Source organism: Pseudorca crassidens, chromosome 4 (genome assembly GCF_039906515.1).
Source record: "Pseudorca crassidens isolate mPseCra1 chromosome 4, mPseCra1.hap1, whole genome shotgun sequence".
Classification (NCBI taxonomy): Eukaryota; Metazoa; Chordata; class Mammalia; order Artiodactyla; family Delphinidae; genus Pseudorca; species Pseudorca crassidens.
This window is the reverse complement of record NC_090299.1, coordinates 155,512,658-155,525,825: the sequence shown is the minus strand read 5'-3', so window position 1 is coordinate 155,525,825 and position 13,168 is coordinate 155,512,658.

The window sequence follows — 13,168 nt, the reverse complement described above, 5'->3', positions numbered from 1 at the left end:
AACCAATGAGAGACTAGCTGGAGGTGTCTGGACGGGCAAATTTAACTCTCATTTCCCACCAGGAAGAGGAATTAACCAAAGGCTCAGCGTGCCGTGCCGGAACCAGATTAGGGCCTGAAGCCATCCTGCGGTGTTGCGGCCAGCTCAAAAGAAAGCGAGTTGAAGAAAGGAGCTCAGGGGCACTGTAATTCACAAACCTGCAGACTTATAAATGACAGCTATCGTCCAAAAATATACTGAAGTAAGGCTGCCAAGAGGACTTGAAAGCGGGGCAGAATTGCAGGAAACCGATTTCAGGAGGCAGACTGGAATTGCATTGAAAGCATAGGAAAAGAGGCAGAACGTCCACAATGATGCACTTGGCCAAAAAGGGCGTATGCGTTTTTTCCTGAATATATTCAGGAAAAAACGCATACGCCCTTTTTGGCCAACCAAGCAAGCTTGCAAAGGAAATCTGCACTACAATGAAGTCTCACTTCCCCCCGGTCAAAAGGGCCATCTGAAAAAAGTGTAAAATCCAGAAAGGCAGGACAGGCCATGGAGAACTGGGAGCCTTGTTATGCTGATGGGCGGGATGTAAATTGCCAACAGACACTCGGGAGAAGTGTATGGTGTTTCCTGAAACATCTAAAAAACAAAGCAACAGAGCCTAGGGCACTTCCACTTATGGTCCTATAGCTTAGGGAAATTAAAATCAAAAAGACACAGCCACCCCAAAGTTTGGGACGCCTCTGTTTACAAGAACCTCGTTTACAGTACAAGTTCAACATCGCAGAAAGTGAAAAATGGATAAAGAAGTTGTGGTATTTACTTACAAAGCAATATCACTCAGCAATGAAATCTATGTCATCAGGCCCTTAGCAGCACAATGAGTGGATTCAGGTATGATGATTCTAACTGAAATAAGTCACACAGAAAAAGAAACATCATAAGATATCAGTAATACACGGAATGTAAACTTGGCTACACAGGAACTGAATTACAGAACAGAACAGGGTCTCAAATTTAGAAAACCAACTTATGCTTCCTTAAGGGTAAAGGTGAGTTGGGGTGCTGCATAAAACCAGAGATTGAAATGAGCACAGATAAAGTTCCTTAAGCCAAATATGGAATAGACAAGAGCTACCTCTTGCTCAACGAAATGGACTCAACACCGCATATTAAATGCCTAAGAATGTACCTGACTAGTAAGTATCTTAAAACCTATGGATTGCTATGTCTCCGAAAGAGAATCAAGCATGTGTACAGGGGCATAAACGCAGCAGTGATAGGATTGGAGAGGTTCGGTGAGCAAATGAAGACCCTTTGAAGTCATATTGCATGGTACCCATTCCACGGGTTTCAACTACCCAGGTTTAAGGTATTCTTCCTTCAGCTAAAACATGCATGTGGAACCTAGAGTATGATCAACCATGTGATCGGGAGACGTGTTCAAATATGTCTCAGTTTTCGTACCCTGGTACTCGGGTGCAACATTCCAGACGCTTTACTAACACCCTCCCGACTTGGAGAGTCAGTCCCTTTAACCTCCTGTTTGGCCCAGTTTGCAATTTCTGCGGAAGATGAACAGGAATAGCGAGAACCAATGAGAGACTAGCTGGAGGTGTCTGGACGGGCAAATTTAACTCTCATTTCCCACCAGGAAGAGGAATTAACCAAAGGCTCAGCGTGCCGTGCCGGAACCAGATTAGGGCCTGAAGCCATCCTGCGGTGTTGCGGCCAGCTCAAAAGAAAGCGAGTTGAAGAAAGGAGCTCAGGGGCACTGTAATTCACAAACCTGCAGAGTTATAAATGACAGCTATCGTCCAAAAATATACTGAAGTAAGGCTGCCAAGAGGACTTGAAAGCGGGGCAGAATTGCAGGAAACCGATTTCAGGAGGCAGACTGGAATTGCATTGAAAGCATAGGAAAAGAGGCAGAACGTCCACAATGATGCACTTGGCCAAAAAGGGCGTATGCGTTTTTTCCTGAATATATTCAGGAAAAAACGCATACGCCCTTTTTGGCCAACCAAGCAAGCTTGCAAAGGAAATCTGCACTACAATGAAGTCTCACTTCCCCCCGGTCAAAAGGGCCATCTGAAAAAAGTGTAAAATCCAGAAAGGCAGGACAGGCCATGGAGAACTGGGAGCCTTGTTATGCTGATGGGCGGGATGTAAATTGCCAACAGACACTCGGGAGAAGTGTATGGTGTTTCCTGAAACATCTAAAAAACAAAGCAACAGAGCCTAGGGCACTTCCACTTATGGTCCTATAGCTTAGGGAAATTAAAATCAAAAAGACACAGCCACCCCAAAGTTTGGGACGCCTCTGTTTACAAGAACCTCGTGTACAGTACAAGTTCAACATCGCAGAAAGTGAAAAATGGATAAAGAAGTTGTGGTATTTACTTACAAAGCAATATCACTCAGCAATGAAATCTATGTCATCAGGCCCTTAGCAGCACAATGAGTGGATTCAGGTATGATGATTCTAACTGAAATAAGTCACACAGAAAAAGAAACATCATAAGATATCAGTAATACACGGAATGTAAACTTGGCTACACAGGAACTGAATTACAGAACAGAACAGGGTCTCAAATTTAGAAAACCAACTTATGCTTCCTTAAGGGTAAAGGTGAGTTGGGGTGCTGCATAAAACCAGAGATTGAAATGAGCACAGATAAAGTTCCTTAAGCCAAATATGGAATAGACAAGAGCTACCTCTTGCTCAACGAAATGGACTCAACACCGCATATTAAATGCCTAAGAATGTACCTGACTAGTAAGTATCTTAAAACCTATGGATTGCTATGTCTCCGAAAGAGAATCAAGCATGTGTACAGGGGCATAAACGCAGCAGTGATAGGATTGGAGAGGTTCGGTGAGCAAATGAAGACCCTTTGAAGTCATATTGCATGGTACCCATTCCACGGGTTTCAACTACCCAGGTTTAAGGTATTCTTCCTTCAGCTAAAACATGCATGTGGAACCTAGAGTATGATCAACCATGTGATCGGGAGACGTGTTCAAATATGTCTCAGTTTTCGTACCCTGGTACTCGGGTGCAACATTCCAGACGCTTTACTAACACCCTCCCGACTTGGAGAGTCAGTCCCTTTAACCTCCTGTTTGGCCCAGTTTGCAATTTCTGCGGAAGATGAACAGGAATAGCGAGAACCAATGAGAGACTAGCTGGAGGTGTCTGGACGGGCAAATTTAACTCTCATTTCCCACCAGGAAGAGGAATTAACCAAAGGCTCAGCGTGCCGTGCCGGAACCAGATTAGGGCCTGAAGCCATCCTGCGGTGTTGCGGCCAGCTCAAAAGAAAGCGAGTTGAAGAAAGGAGCTCAGGGGCACTGTAATTCACAAACCTGCAGAGTTATAAATGACAGCTATCGTCCAAAAATATACTGAAGTAAGGCTGCCAAGAGGACTTGAAAGCGGGGCAGAATTGCAGGAAACCGATTTCAGGAGGCAGACTGGAATTGCATTGAAAGCATAGGAAAAGAGGCAGAACGTCCACAATGATGCACTTGGCCAAAAAGGGCGTATGCGTTTTTTCCTGAATATATTCAGGAAAAAACGCATACGCCCTTTTTGGCCAACCAAGCAAGCTTGCAAAGGAAATCTGCACTACAATGAAGTCTCACTTCCCCCCGGTCAAAAGGGCCATCTGAAAAAAGTGTAAAATCCAGAAAGGCAGGACAGGCCATGGAGAACTGGGAGCCTTGTTATGCTGATGGGCGGGATGTAAATTGCCAACAGACACTCGGGAGAAGTGTATGGTGTTTCCTGAAACATCTAAAAAACAAAGCAACAGAGCCTAGGGCACTTCCACTTATGGTCCTATAGCTTAGGGAAATTAAAATCAAAAAGACACAGCCACCCCAAAGTTTGGGACGCCTCTGTTTACAAGAACCTCGTGTACAGTACAAGTTCAACATCGCAGAAAGTGAAAAATGGATAAAGAAGTTGTGGTATTTACTTACAAAGCAATATCACTCAGCAATGAAATCTATGTCATCAGGCCCTTAGCAGCACAATGAGTGGATTCAGGTATGATGATTCTAACTGAAATAAGTCACACAGAAAAAGAAACATCATAAGATATCAGTAATACACGGAATGTAAACTTGGCTACACAGGAACTGAATTACAGAACAGAACAGGGTCTCAAATTTAGAAAACCAACTTATGCTTGCTTAAGGGGAAAGGTGAGTTGGGGTGCTGCATAAAACCAGAGATTGAAATGAGCACAGATAAAGTTCCTTAAGCCAAATATGGAATAGACAAGAGCTACTCCTTGCTCAACGAAATGGACTCAACACCGCATATTAAATGCCTAAGAATGTACCTGACTAGTAAGTATCTTAAAACCTATGGATTGCTATGTCTCTGAAAGAGAATCAAGCATGTGTACAGGGGCATAAACGCAGCAGTGATAGGATTGGAGAGGTTCGGTGAGCAAATGAAGACCCTTTGAAGTCATATTGCATGGTACCCATTCCACGGGTTTCAACTACCCAGGTTTAAGGTATTCTTCCTTCAGCTAAAACATGCATGTGGAACCTAGAGTATGATCAACCATGTGATCGGGAGACGTGTTCAAATATGTCTCAGTTTTCGTACCCTGGTACTCGGGTGCAACATTCCAGACGCTTTACTAACACCCTCCCGACTTGGAGAGTCAGTCCCTTTAACCTCCTGTTTGGCCCAGTTTGCAATTTCTGCGGAAGATGAACAGGAATAGCGAGAACCAATGAGAGACTAGCTGGAGGTGTCTGGACGGGCAAATTTAACTCTCATTTCCCACCAGGAAGAGGAATTAACCAAAGGCTCAGCGTGCCGTGCCGGAACCAGATTAGGGCCTGAAGCCATCCTGCGGTGTTGCGGCCAGCTCAAAAGAAAGCGAGTTGAAGAAAGGAGCTCAGGGGCACTGTAATTCACAAACCTGCAGAGTTATAAATGACAGCTATCGTCCAAAAATATACTGAAGTAAGGCTGCCAAGAGGACTTGAAAGCGGGGCAGAATTGCAGGAAACCGATTTCAGGAGGCAGACTGGAATTGCATTGAAAGCATAGGAAAAGAGGCAGAACGTCCACAATGATGCACTTGGCCAAAAAGGGCGTATGCGTTTTTTCCTGAATATATTCAGGAAAAAACGCATACGCCCTTTTTGGCCAACCAAGCAAGCTTGCAAAGGAAATCTGCACTACAATGAAGTCTCACTTCCCCCCGGTCAAAAGGGCCATCTGAAAAAAGTGTAAAATCCAGAAAGGCAGGACAGGCCATGGAGAACTGGGAGCCTTGTTATGCTGATGGGCGGGATGTAAATTGCCAACAGACACTCGGGAGAAGTGTATGGTGTTTCCTGAAACATCTAAAAAACAAAGCAACAGAGCCTAGGGCACTTCCACTTATGGTCCTATAGCTTAGGGAAATTAAAATCAAAAAGACACAGCCACCCCAAAGTTTGGGACGCCTCTGTTTACAAGAACCTCGTGTACAGTACAAGTTCAACATCGCAGAAAGTGAAAAATGGATAAAGAAGTTGTGGTATTTACTTACAAAGCAATATCACTCAGCAATGAAATCTATGTCATCAGGCCCTTAGCAGCACAATGAGTGGATTCAGGTATGATGATTCTAACTGAAATAAGTCACACAGAAAAAGAAACATCATAAGATATCAGTAATACACGGAATGTAAACTTGGCTACACAGGAACTGAATTACAGAACAGAACAGGGTCTCAAATTTAGAAAACCAACTTATGCTTCCTTAAGGGTAAAGGTGAGTTGGGGTGCTGCATAAAACCAGAGATTGAAATGAGCACAGATAAAGTTCCTTAAGCCAAATATGGAATAGACAAGAGCTACCTCTTGCTCAACGAAATGGACTCAACACCGCATATTAAATGCCTAAGAATGTACCTGACTAGTAAGTATCTTAAAACCTATGGATTGCTATGTCTCCGAAAGAGAATCAAGCATGTGTACAGGGGCATAAACGCAGCAGTGATAGGATTGGAGAGGTTCGGTGAGCAAATGAAGACCCTTTGAAGTCATATTGCATGGTACCCATTCCACGGGTTTCAACTACCCAGGTTTAAGGTATTCTTCCTTCAGCTAAAACATGCATGTGGAACCTAGAGTATGATCAACCATGTGATCGGGAGACGTGTTCAAATATGTCTCAGTTTTCGTACCCTGGTACTCGGGTGCAACATTCCAGACGCTTTACTAACACCCTCCCGACTTGGAGAGTCAGTCCCTTTAACCTCCTGTTTGGCCCAGTTTGCAATTTCTGCGGAAGATGAACAGGAATAGCGAGAACCAATGAGAGACTAGCTGGAGGTGTCTGGACGGGCAAATTTAACTCTCATTTCCCACCAGGAAGAGGAATTAACCAAAGGCTCAGCGTGCCGTGCCGGAACCAGATTAGGGCCTGAAGCCATCCTGCGGTGTTGCGGCCAGCTCAAAAGAAAGCGAGTTGAAGAAAGGAGCTCAGGGGCACTGTAATTCACAAACCTGCAGAGTTATAAATGACAGCTATCGTCCAAAAATATACTGAAGTAAGGCTGCCAAGAGGACTTGAAAGCGGGGCAGAATTGCAGGAAACCGATTTCAGGAGGCAGACTGGAATTGCATTGAAAGCATAGGAAAAGAGGCAGAACGTCCACAATGATGCACTTGGCCAAAAAGGGCGTATGCGTTTTTTCCTGAATATATTCAGGAAAAAACGCATACGCCCTTTTTGGCCAACCAAGCAAGCTTGCAAAGGAAATCTGCACTACAATGAAGTCTCACTTCCCCCCAGTCAAAAGGGCCATCTGAAAAAAGTGTAAAATCCAGAAAGGCAGGACAGGCCATGGAGAACTGGGAGCCTTGTTATGCTGATGGGCGGGATGTAAATTGCCAACAGACACTCGGGAGAAGTGTATGGTGTTTCCTGAAACATCTAAAAAACAAAGCAACAGAGCCTAGGGCACTTCCACTTATGGTCCTATAGCTTAGGGAAATTAAAATCAAAAAGACACAGCCACCCCAAAGTTTGGGACGCCTCTGTTTACAAGAACCTCGTGTACAGTACAAGTTCAACATCGCAGAAAGTGAAAAATGGATAAAGAAGTTGTGGTATTTACTTACAAAGCAATATCACTCAGCAATGAAATCTATGTCATCAGGCCCTTAGCAGCACAATGAGTGGATTCAGGTATGATGATTCTAACTGAAATAAGTCACACAGAAAAAGAAACATCATAAGATATCAGTAATACACGGAATGTAAACTTGGCTACACAGGAACTGAATTACAGAACAGAACAGGGTCTCAAATTTAGAAAACCAACTTATGCTTGCTTAAGGGGAAAGGTGAGTTGGGGTGCTGCATAAAACCAGAGATTGAAATGAGCACAGATAAAGTTCCTTAAGCCAAATATGGAATAGACAAGAGCTACTCCTTGCTCAACGAAATGGACTCAACACCGCATATTAAATGCCTAAGAATGTACCTGACTAGTAAGTATCTTAAAACCTATGGATTGCTATGTCTCTGAAAGAGAATCAAGCATGTGTACAGGGGCATAAACGCAGCAGTGATAGGATTGGAGAGGTTCGGTGAGCAAATGAAGACCCTTTGAAGTCATATTGCATGGTACCCATTCCACGGGTTTCAACTACCCAGGTTTAAGGTATTCTTCCTTCAGCTAAAACATGCATGTGGAACCTAGAGTATGATCAACCATGTGATCGGGAGACGTGTTCAAATATGTCTCAGTTTTCGTACCCTGGTACTCGGGTGCAACATTCCAGACGCTTTACTAACACCCTCCCGACTTGGAGAGTCAGTCCCTTTAACCTCCTGTTTGGCCCAGTTTGCAATTTCTGCGGAAGATGAACAGGAATAGCGAGAACCAATGAGAGACTAGCTGGAGGTGTCTGGACGGGCAAATTTAACTCTCATTTCCCACCAGGAAGAGGAATTAACCAAAGGCTCAGCGTGCCGTGCCGGAACCAGATTAGGGCCTGAAGCCATCCTGCGGTGTTGCGGCCAGCTCAAAAGAAAGCGAGTTGAAGAAAGGAGCTCAGGGGCACTGTAATTCACAAACCTGCAGAGTTATAAATGACAGCTATCGTCCAAAAATATACTGAAGTAAGGCTGCCAAGAGGACTTGAAAGCGGGGCAGAATTGCAGGAAACCGATTTCAGGAGGCAGACTGGAATTGCATTGAAAGCATAGGAAAAGAGGCAGAACGTCCACAATGATGCACTTGGCCAAAAAGGGCGTATGCGTTTTTTCCTGAATATATTCAGGAAAAAACGCATACGCCCTTTTTGGCCAACCAAGCAAGCTTGCAAAGGAAATCTGCACTACAATGAAGTCTCACTTCCCCCCGGTCAAAAGGGCCATCTGAAAAAAGTGTAAAATCCAGAAAGGCAGGACAGGCCATGGAGAACTGGGAGCCTTGTTATGCTGATGGGCGGGATGTAAATTGCCAACAGACACTCGGGAGAAGTGTATGGTGTTTCCTGAAACATCTAAAAAACAAAGCAACAGAGCCTAGGGCACTTCCACTTATGGTCCTATAGCTTAGGGAAATTAAAATCAAAAAGACACAGCCACCCCAAAGTTTGGGACGCCTCTGTTTACAAGAACCTCGTTTACAGTACAAGTTCAACATCGCAGAAAGTGAAAAATGGATAAAGAAGTTGTGGTATTTACTTACAAAGCAATATCATTCAGCAATGAAATCTATGTCATCAGGCCCTTAGCAGCACAATGAGTGGATTCAGGTATGATGATTCTAACTGAAATAAGTCACACAGAAAAAGAAACATCATAAGATATCAGTAATACACGGAATGTAAACTTGGCTACACAGGAACTGAATTACAGAACAGAACAGGGTCTCAAATTTAGAAAACCAACTTATGCTTCCTTAAGGGTAAAGGTGAGTTGGGGTGCTGCATAAAACCAGAGATTGAAATGAGCACAGATAAAGTTCCTTAAGCCAAATATGGAATAGACAAGAGCTACCTCTTGCTCAACGAAATGGACTCAACACCGCATATTAAATGCCTAAGTATGTACCTGACTAGTAAGTATCTTAAAACCTATGGATTGCTATGTCTCCGAAAGAGAATCAAGCATGTGTACAGGGGCATAAACGCAGCAGTGATAGGATTGGAGAGGTTCGGTGAGCAAATGAAGACCCTTTGAAGTCATATTGCATGGTACCCATTCCACGGGTTTCAACTACCCAGGTTTAAGGTATTCTTCCTTCAGCTAAAACATGCATGTGGAACCTAGAGTATGATCAACCATGTGATCGGGAGACGTGTTCAAATATGTCTCAGTTTTCGTACCCTGGTACTCGGGTGCAACATTCCAGACGCTTTACTAACACCCTCCCGACTTGGAGAGTCAGTCCCTTTAACCTCCTGTTTGGCCCAGTTTGCAATTTCTGCGGAAGATGAACAGGAATAGCGAGAACCAATGAGAGACTAGCTGGAGGTGTCTGGACGGGCAAATTTAACTCTCATTTCCCACCAGGAAGAGGAATTAACCAAAGGCTCAGCGTGCCGTGCCGGAACCAGATTAGGGCCTGAAGCCATCCTGCGGTGTTGCGGCCAGCTCAAAAGAAAGCGAGTTGAAGAAAGGAGCTCAGGGGCACTGTAATTCACAAACCTGCAGAGTTATAAATGACAGCTATCGTCCAAAAATATACTGAAGTAAGGCTGCCAAGAGGACTTGAAAGCGGGGCAGAATTGCAGGAAACCGATTTCAGGAGGCAGACTGGAATTGCACTGAAAGCATAGGAAAAGAGGCAGAACGTCCACAATGATGCACTTGGCCAAAAAGGGCGTATGCGTTTTTTCCTGAATATATTCAGGAAAAAACGCATACGCCCTTTTTGGCCAACCAAGCAAGCTTGCAAAGGAAATCTGCACTACAATGAAGTCTCACTTCCCCCCGGTCAAAAGGGCCATCTGAAAAAAGTGTAAAATCCAGAAAGGCAGGACAGGCCATGGAGAACTGGGAGCCTTGTTATGCTGATGGGCGGGATGTAAATTGCCAACAGACACTCGGGAGAAGTGTATGGTGTTTCCTGAAACATCTAAAAAACAAAGCAACAGAGCCTAGGGCACTTCCACTTATGGTCCTATAGCTTAGGGAAATTAAAATCAAAAAGACACAGCCACCCCAAAGTTTGGGACGCCTCTGTTTACAAGAACCTCGTTTACAGTACAAGTTCAACATCGCAGAAAGTGAAAAATGGATAAAGAAGTTGTGGTATTTACTTACAAAGCAATATCACTCAGCAATGAAATCTATGTCATCAGGCCCTTAGCAGCACAATGAGTGGATTCGGGTATGATGATTCTAACTGAAATAAGTCACACAGAAAAAGAAACATCATAAGATATCAGTAATACACGGAATGTAAACTTGGCTACACAGGAACTGAATTACAGAACAGAACAGGGTCTCAAATTTAGAAAACCAACTTATGCTTGCTTAAGGGGAAAGGTGAGTTGGGGTGCTGCATAAAACCAGAGATTGAAATGAGCACAGATAAAGTTCCTTAAGCCAAATATGGAATAGACAAGAGCTACTCCTTGCTCAACGAAATGGACTCAACACCGCATATTAAATGCCTAAGAATGTACCTGACTAGTAAGTATCTTAAAACCTATGGATTGCTATGTCTCCGAAAGAGAATCAAGCATGTGTACAGGGGCATAAACGCAGCAGTGATAGGATTGGAGAGGTTCGGTGAGCAAATGAAGACCCTTTGAAGTCATATTGCATGGTACCCATTCCACGGGTTTCAACTACCCAGGTTTAAGGTATTCTTCCTTCAGCTAAAACATGCATGTGGAACCTAGAGTATGATCAACCATGTGATCGGGAGACGTGTTCAAATATGTCTCAGTTTTCGTACCCTGGTACTCGGGTGCAACATTCCAGACGCTTTACTAACACCCTCCCGACTTGGAGAGTCAGTCCCTTTAACCTCCTGTTTGGCCCAGTTTGCAATTTCTGCGGAAGATGAACAGGAATAGCGAGAACCAATGAGAGACTAGCTGGAGGTGTCTGGACGGGCAAATTTAACTCTCATTTCCCACCAGGAAGAGGAAATAACCAAAGGCTCAGCGTGCCGTGCCGGAACCAGATTAGGGCCTGAAGCCATCCTGCGGTGTTGCGGCCAGCTCAAAAGAAAGCGAGTTGAAGAAAGGAGCTCAGGGGCACTGTAATTCACAAACCTGCAGAGTTATAAATGACAGCTATCGTCCAAAAATATACTGAAGTAAGGCTGCCAAGAGGACTTGAAAGCGGGGCAGAATTGCAGGAAACCGATTTCAGGAGGCAGACTGGAATTGCATTGAAAGCATAGGAAAAGAGGCAGAACGTCCACAATGATGCACTTGGCCAAAAAGGGCATATGCGTTTTTTCCTGAATATATTCAGGAAAAAACGCATACGCCCTTTTTGGCCAACCAAGCAAGCTTGCAAAGGAAATCTGCACTACAATGAAGTCTCACTTCCCCCCGGTCAAAAGGGCCATCTGAAAAAAGTGTAAAATCCAGAAAGGCAGGACAGGCCATGGAGAACTGGGAGCCTTGTTATGCTGATGGGCGGGATGTAAATTGCCAACAGACACTCGGGAGAAGTGTATGGTGTTTCCTGAAACATCTAAAAAACAAAGCAACAGAGCCTAGGGCACTTCCACTTATGGTCCTATAGCTTAGGGAAATTAAAATCAAAAAGACACAGCCACCCCAAAGTTTGGGACGCCTCTGTTTACAAGAACCTCGTTTACAGTACAAGTTCAACATCGCAGAAAGTGAAAAATGGATAAAGAAGTTGTGGTATTTACTTACAAAGCAATATCACTCAGCAATGAAATCTATGTCATCAGGCCCTTAGCAGCACAACGAGTGGATTCAGGTATGATGATTCTAACTGAAATAAGTCACACAGAAAAAGAAACATCATAAGATATCAGTAATACACGGAATGTAAACTTGGCTACACAGGAACTGAATTACAGAACAGAACAGGGTCTCAAATTTAGAAAACCAACTTATGCTTGCTTAAGGGTAAAGGTGAGTTGGGGTGCTGCATAAAACCAGAGATTGAAATGAGCACAGATAAAGTTCCTTAAGCCAAATATGGAATAGACAAGAGCTACTCCTTGCTCAACGAAATGGACTCAACACCGCATATTAAATGCCTAAGAATGTACCTGACTAGTAAGTATCTTAAAACCTATGGATTGCTATGTCTCTGAAAGAGAATCAAGCATGTGTACAGGGGCATAAACGCAGCAGTGATAGGATTGGAGAGGTTCGGTGAGCAAATGAAGACCCTTTGAAGTCATATTGCATGGTACCCATTCCACGGGTTTCAACTACCCAGGTTTAAGGTATTCTTCCTTCAGCTAAAACATGCATGTGGAACCTAGAGTATGATCAACCATGTGATCGGGAGACGTGTTCAAATATGTCTCAGTTTTCGTACCCTGGTACTCGGGTGCAACATTCCAGACGCTTTACTAACACCCTCCCGACTTGGAGAGTCAGTCCCTTTAACCTCCTGTTTGGCCCAGTTTGCAATTTCTGCGGAAGATGAACAGGAATAGCGAGAACCAATGAGAGACTAGCTGGAGGTGTCTGGACGGGCAAATTTAACTCTCATTTCCCACCAGGAAGAGGAATTAACCAAAGGCTCAGCGTGCCGTGCCGGAACCAGATTAGGGCCTGAAGCCATCCTGCGGTGTTGCGGCCAGCTCAAAAGAAAGCGAGTTGAAGAAAGGAGCTCAGGGGCACTGTAATTCACAAACCTGCAGAGTTATAAATGACAGCTATCGTCCAAAAATATACTGAAGTAAGGCTGCCAAGAGGACTTGAAAGCGGGGCAGAATTGCAGGAAACCGATTTCAGGAGGCAGACTGGAATTGCATTGAAAGCATAGGAAAAGAGGCAGAACGTCCACAATGATGCACTTGGCCAAAAAGGGCGTATGCGTTTTTTCCTGAATATATTCAGGAAAAAACGCATACGCCCTTTTTGGCCAACCAAGCAAGCTTGCAAAGGAAATCTGCACTACAATGAAGTCTCACTTCCCCCCGGTCAAAAGGGCCATCTGAAAAAAGTGTAAAATCCAGAAAGGCA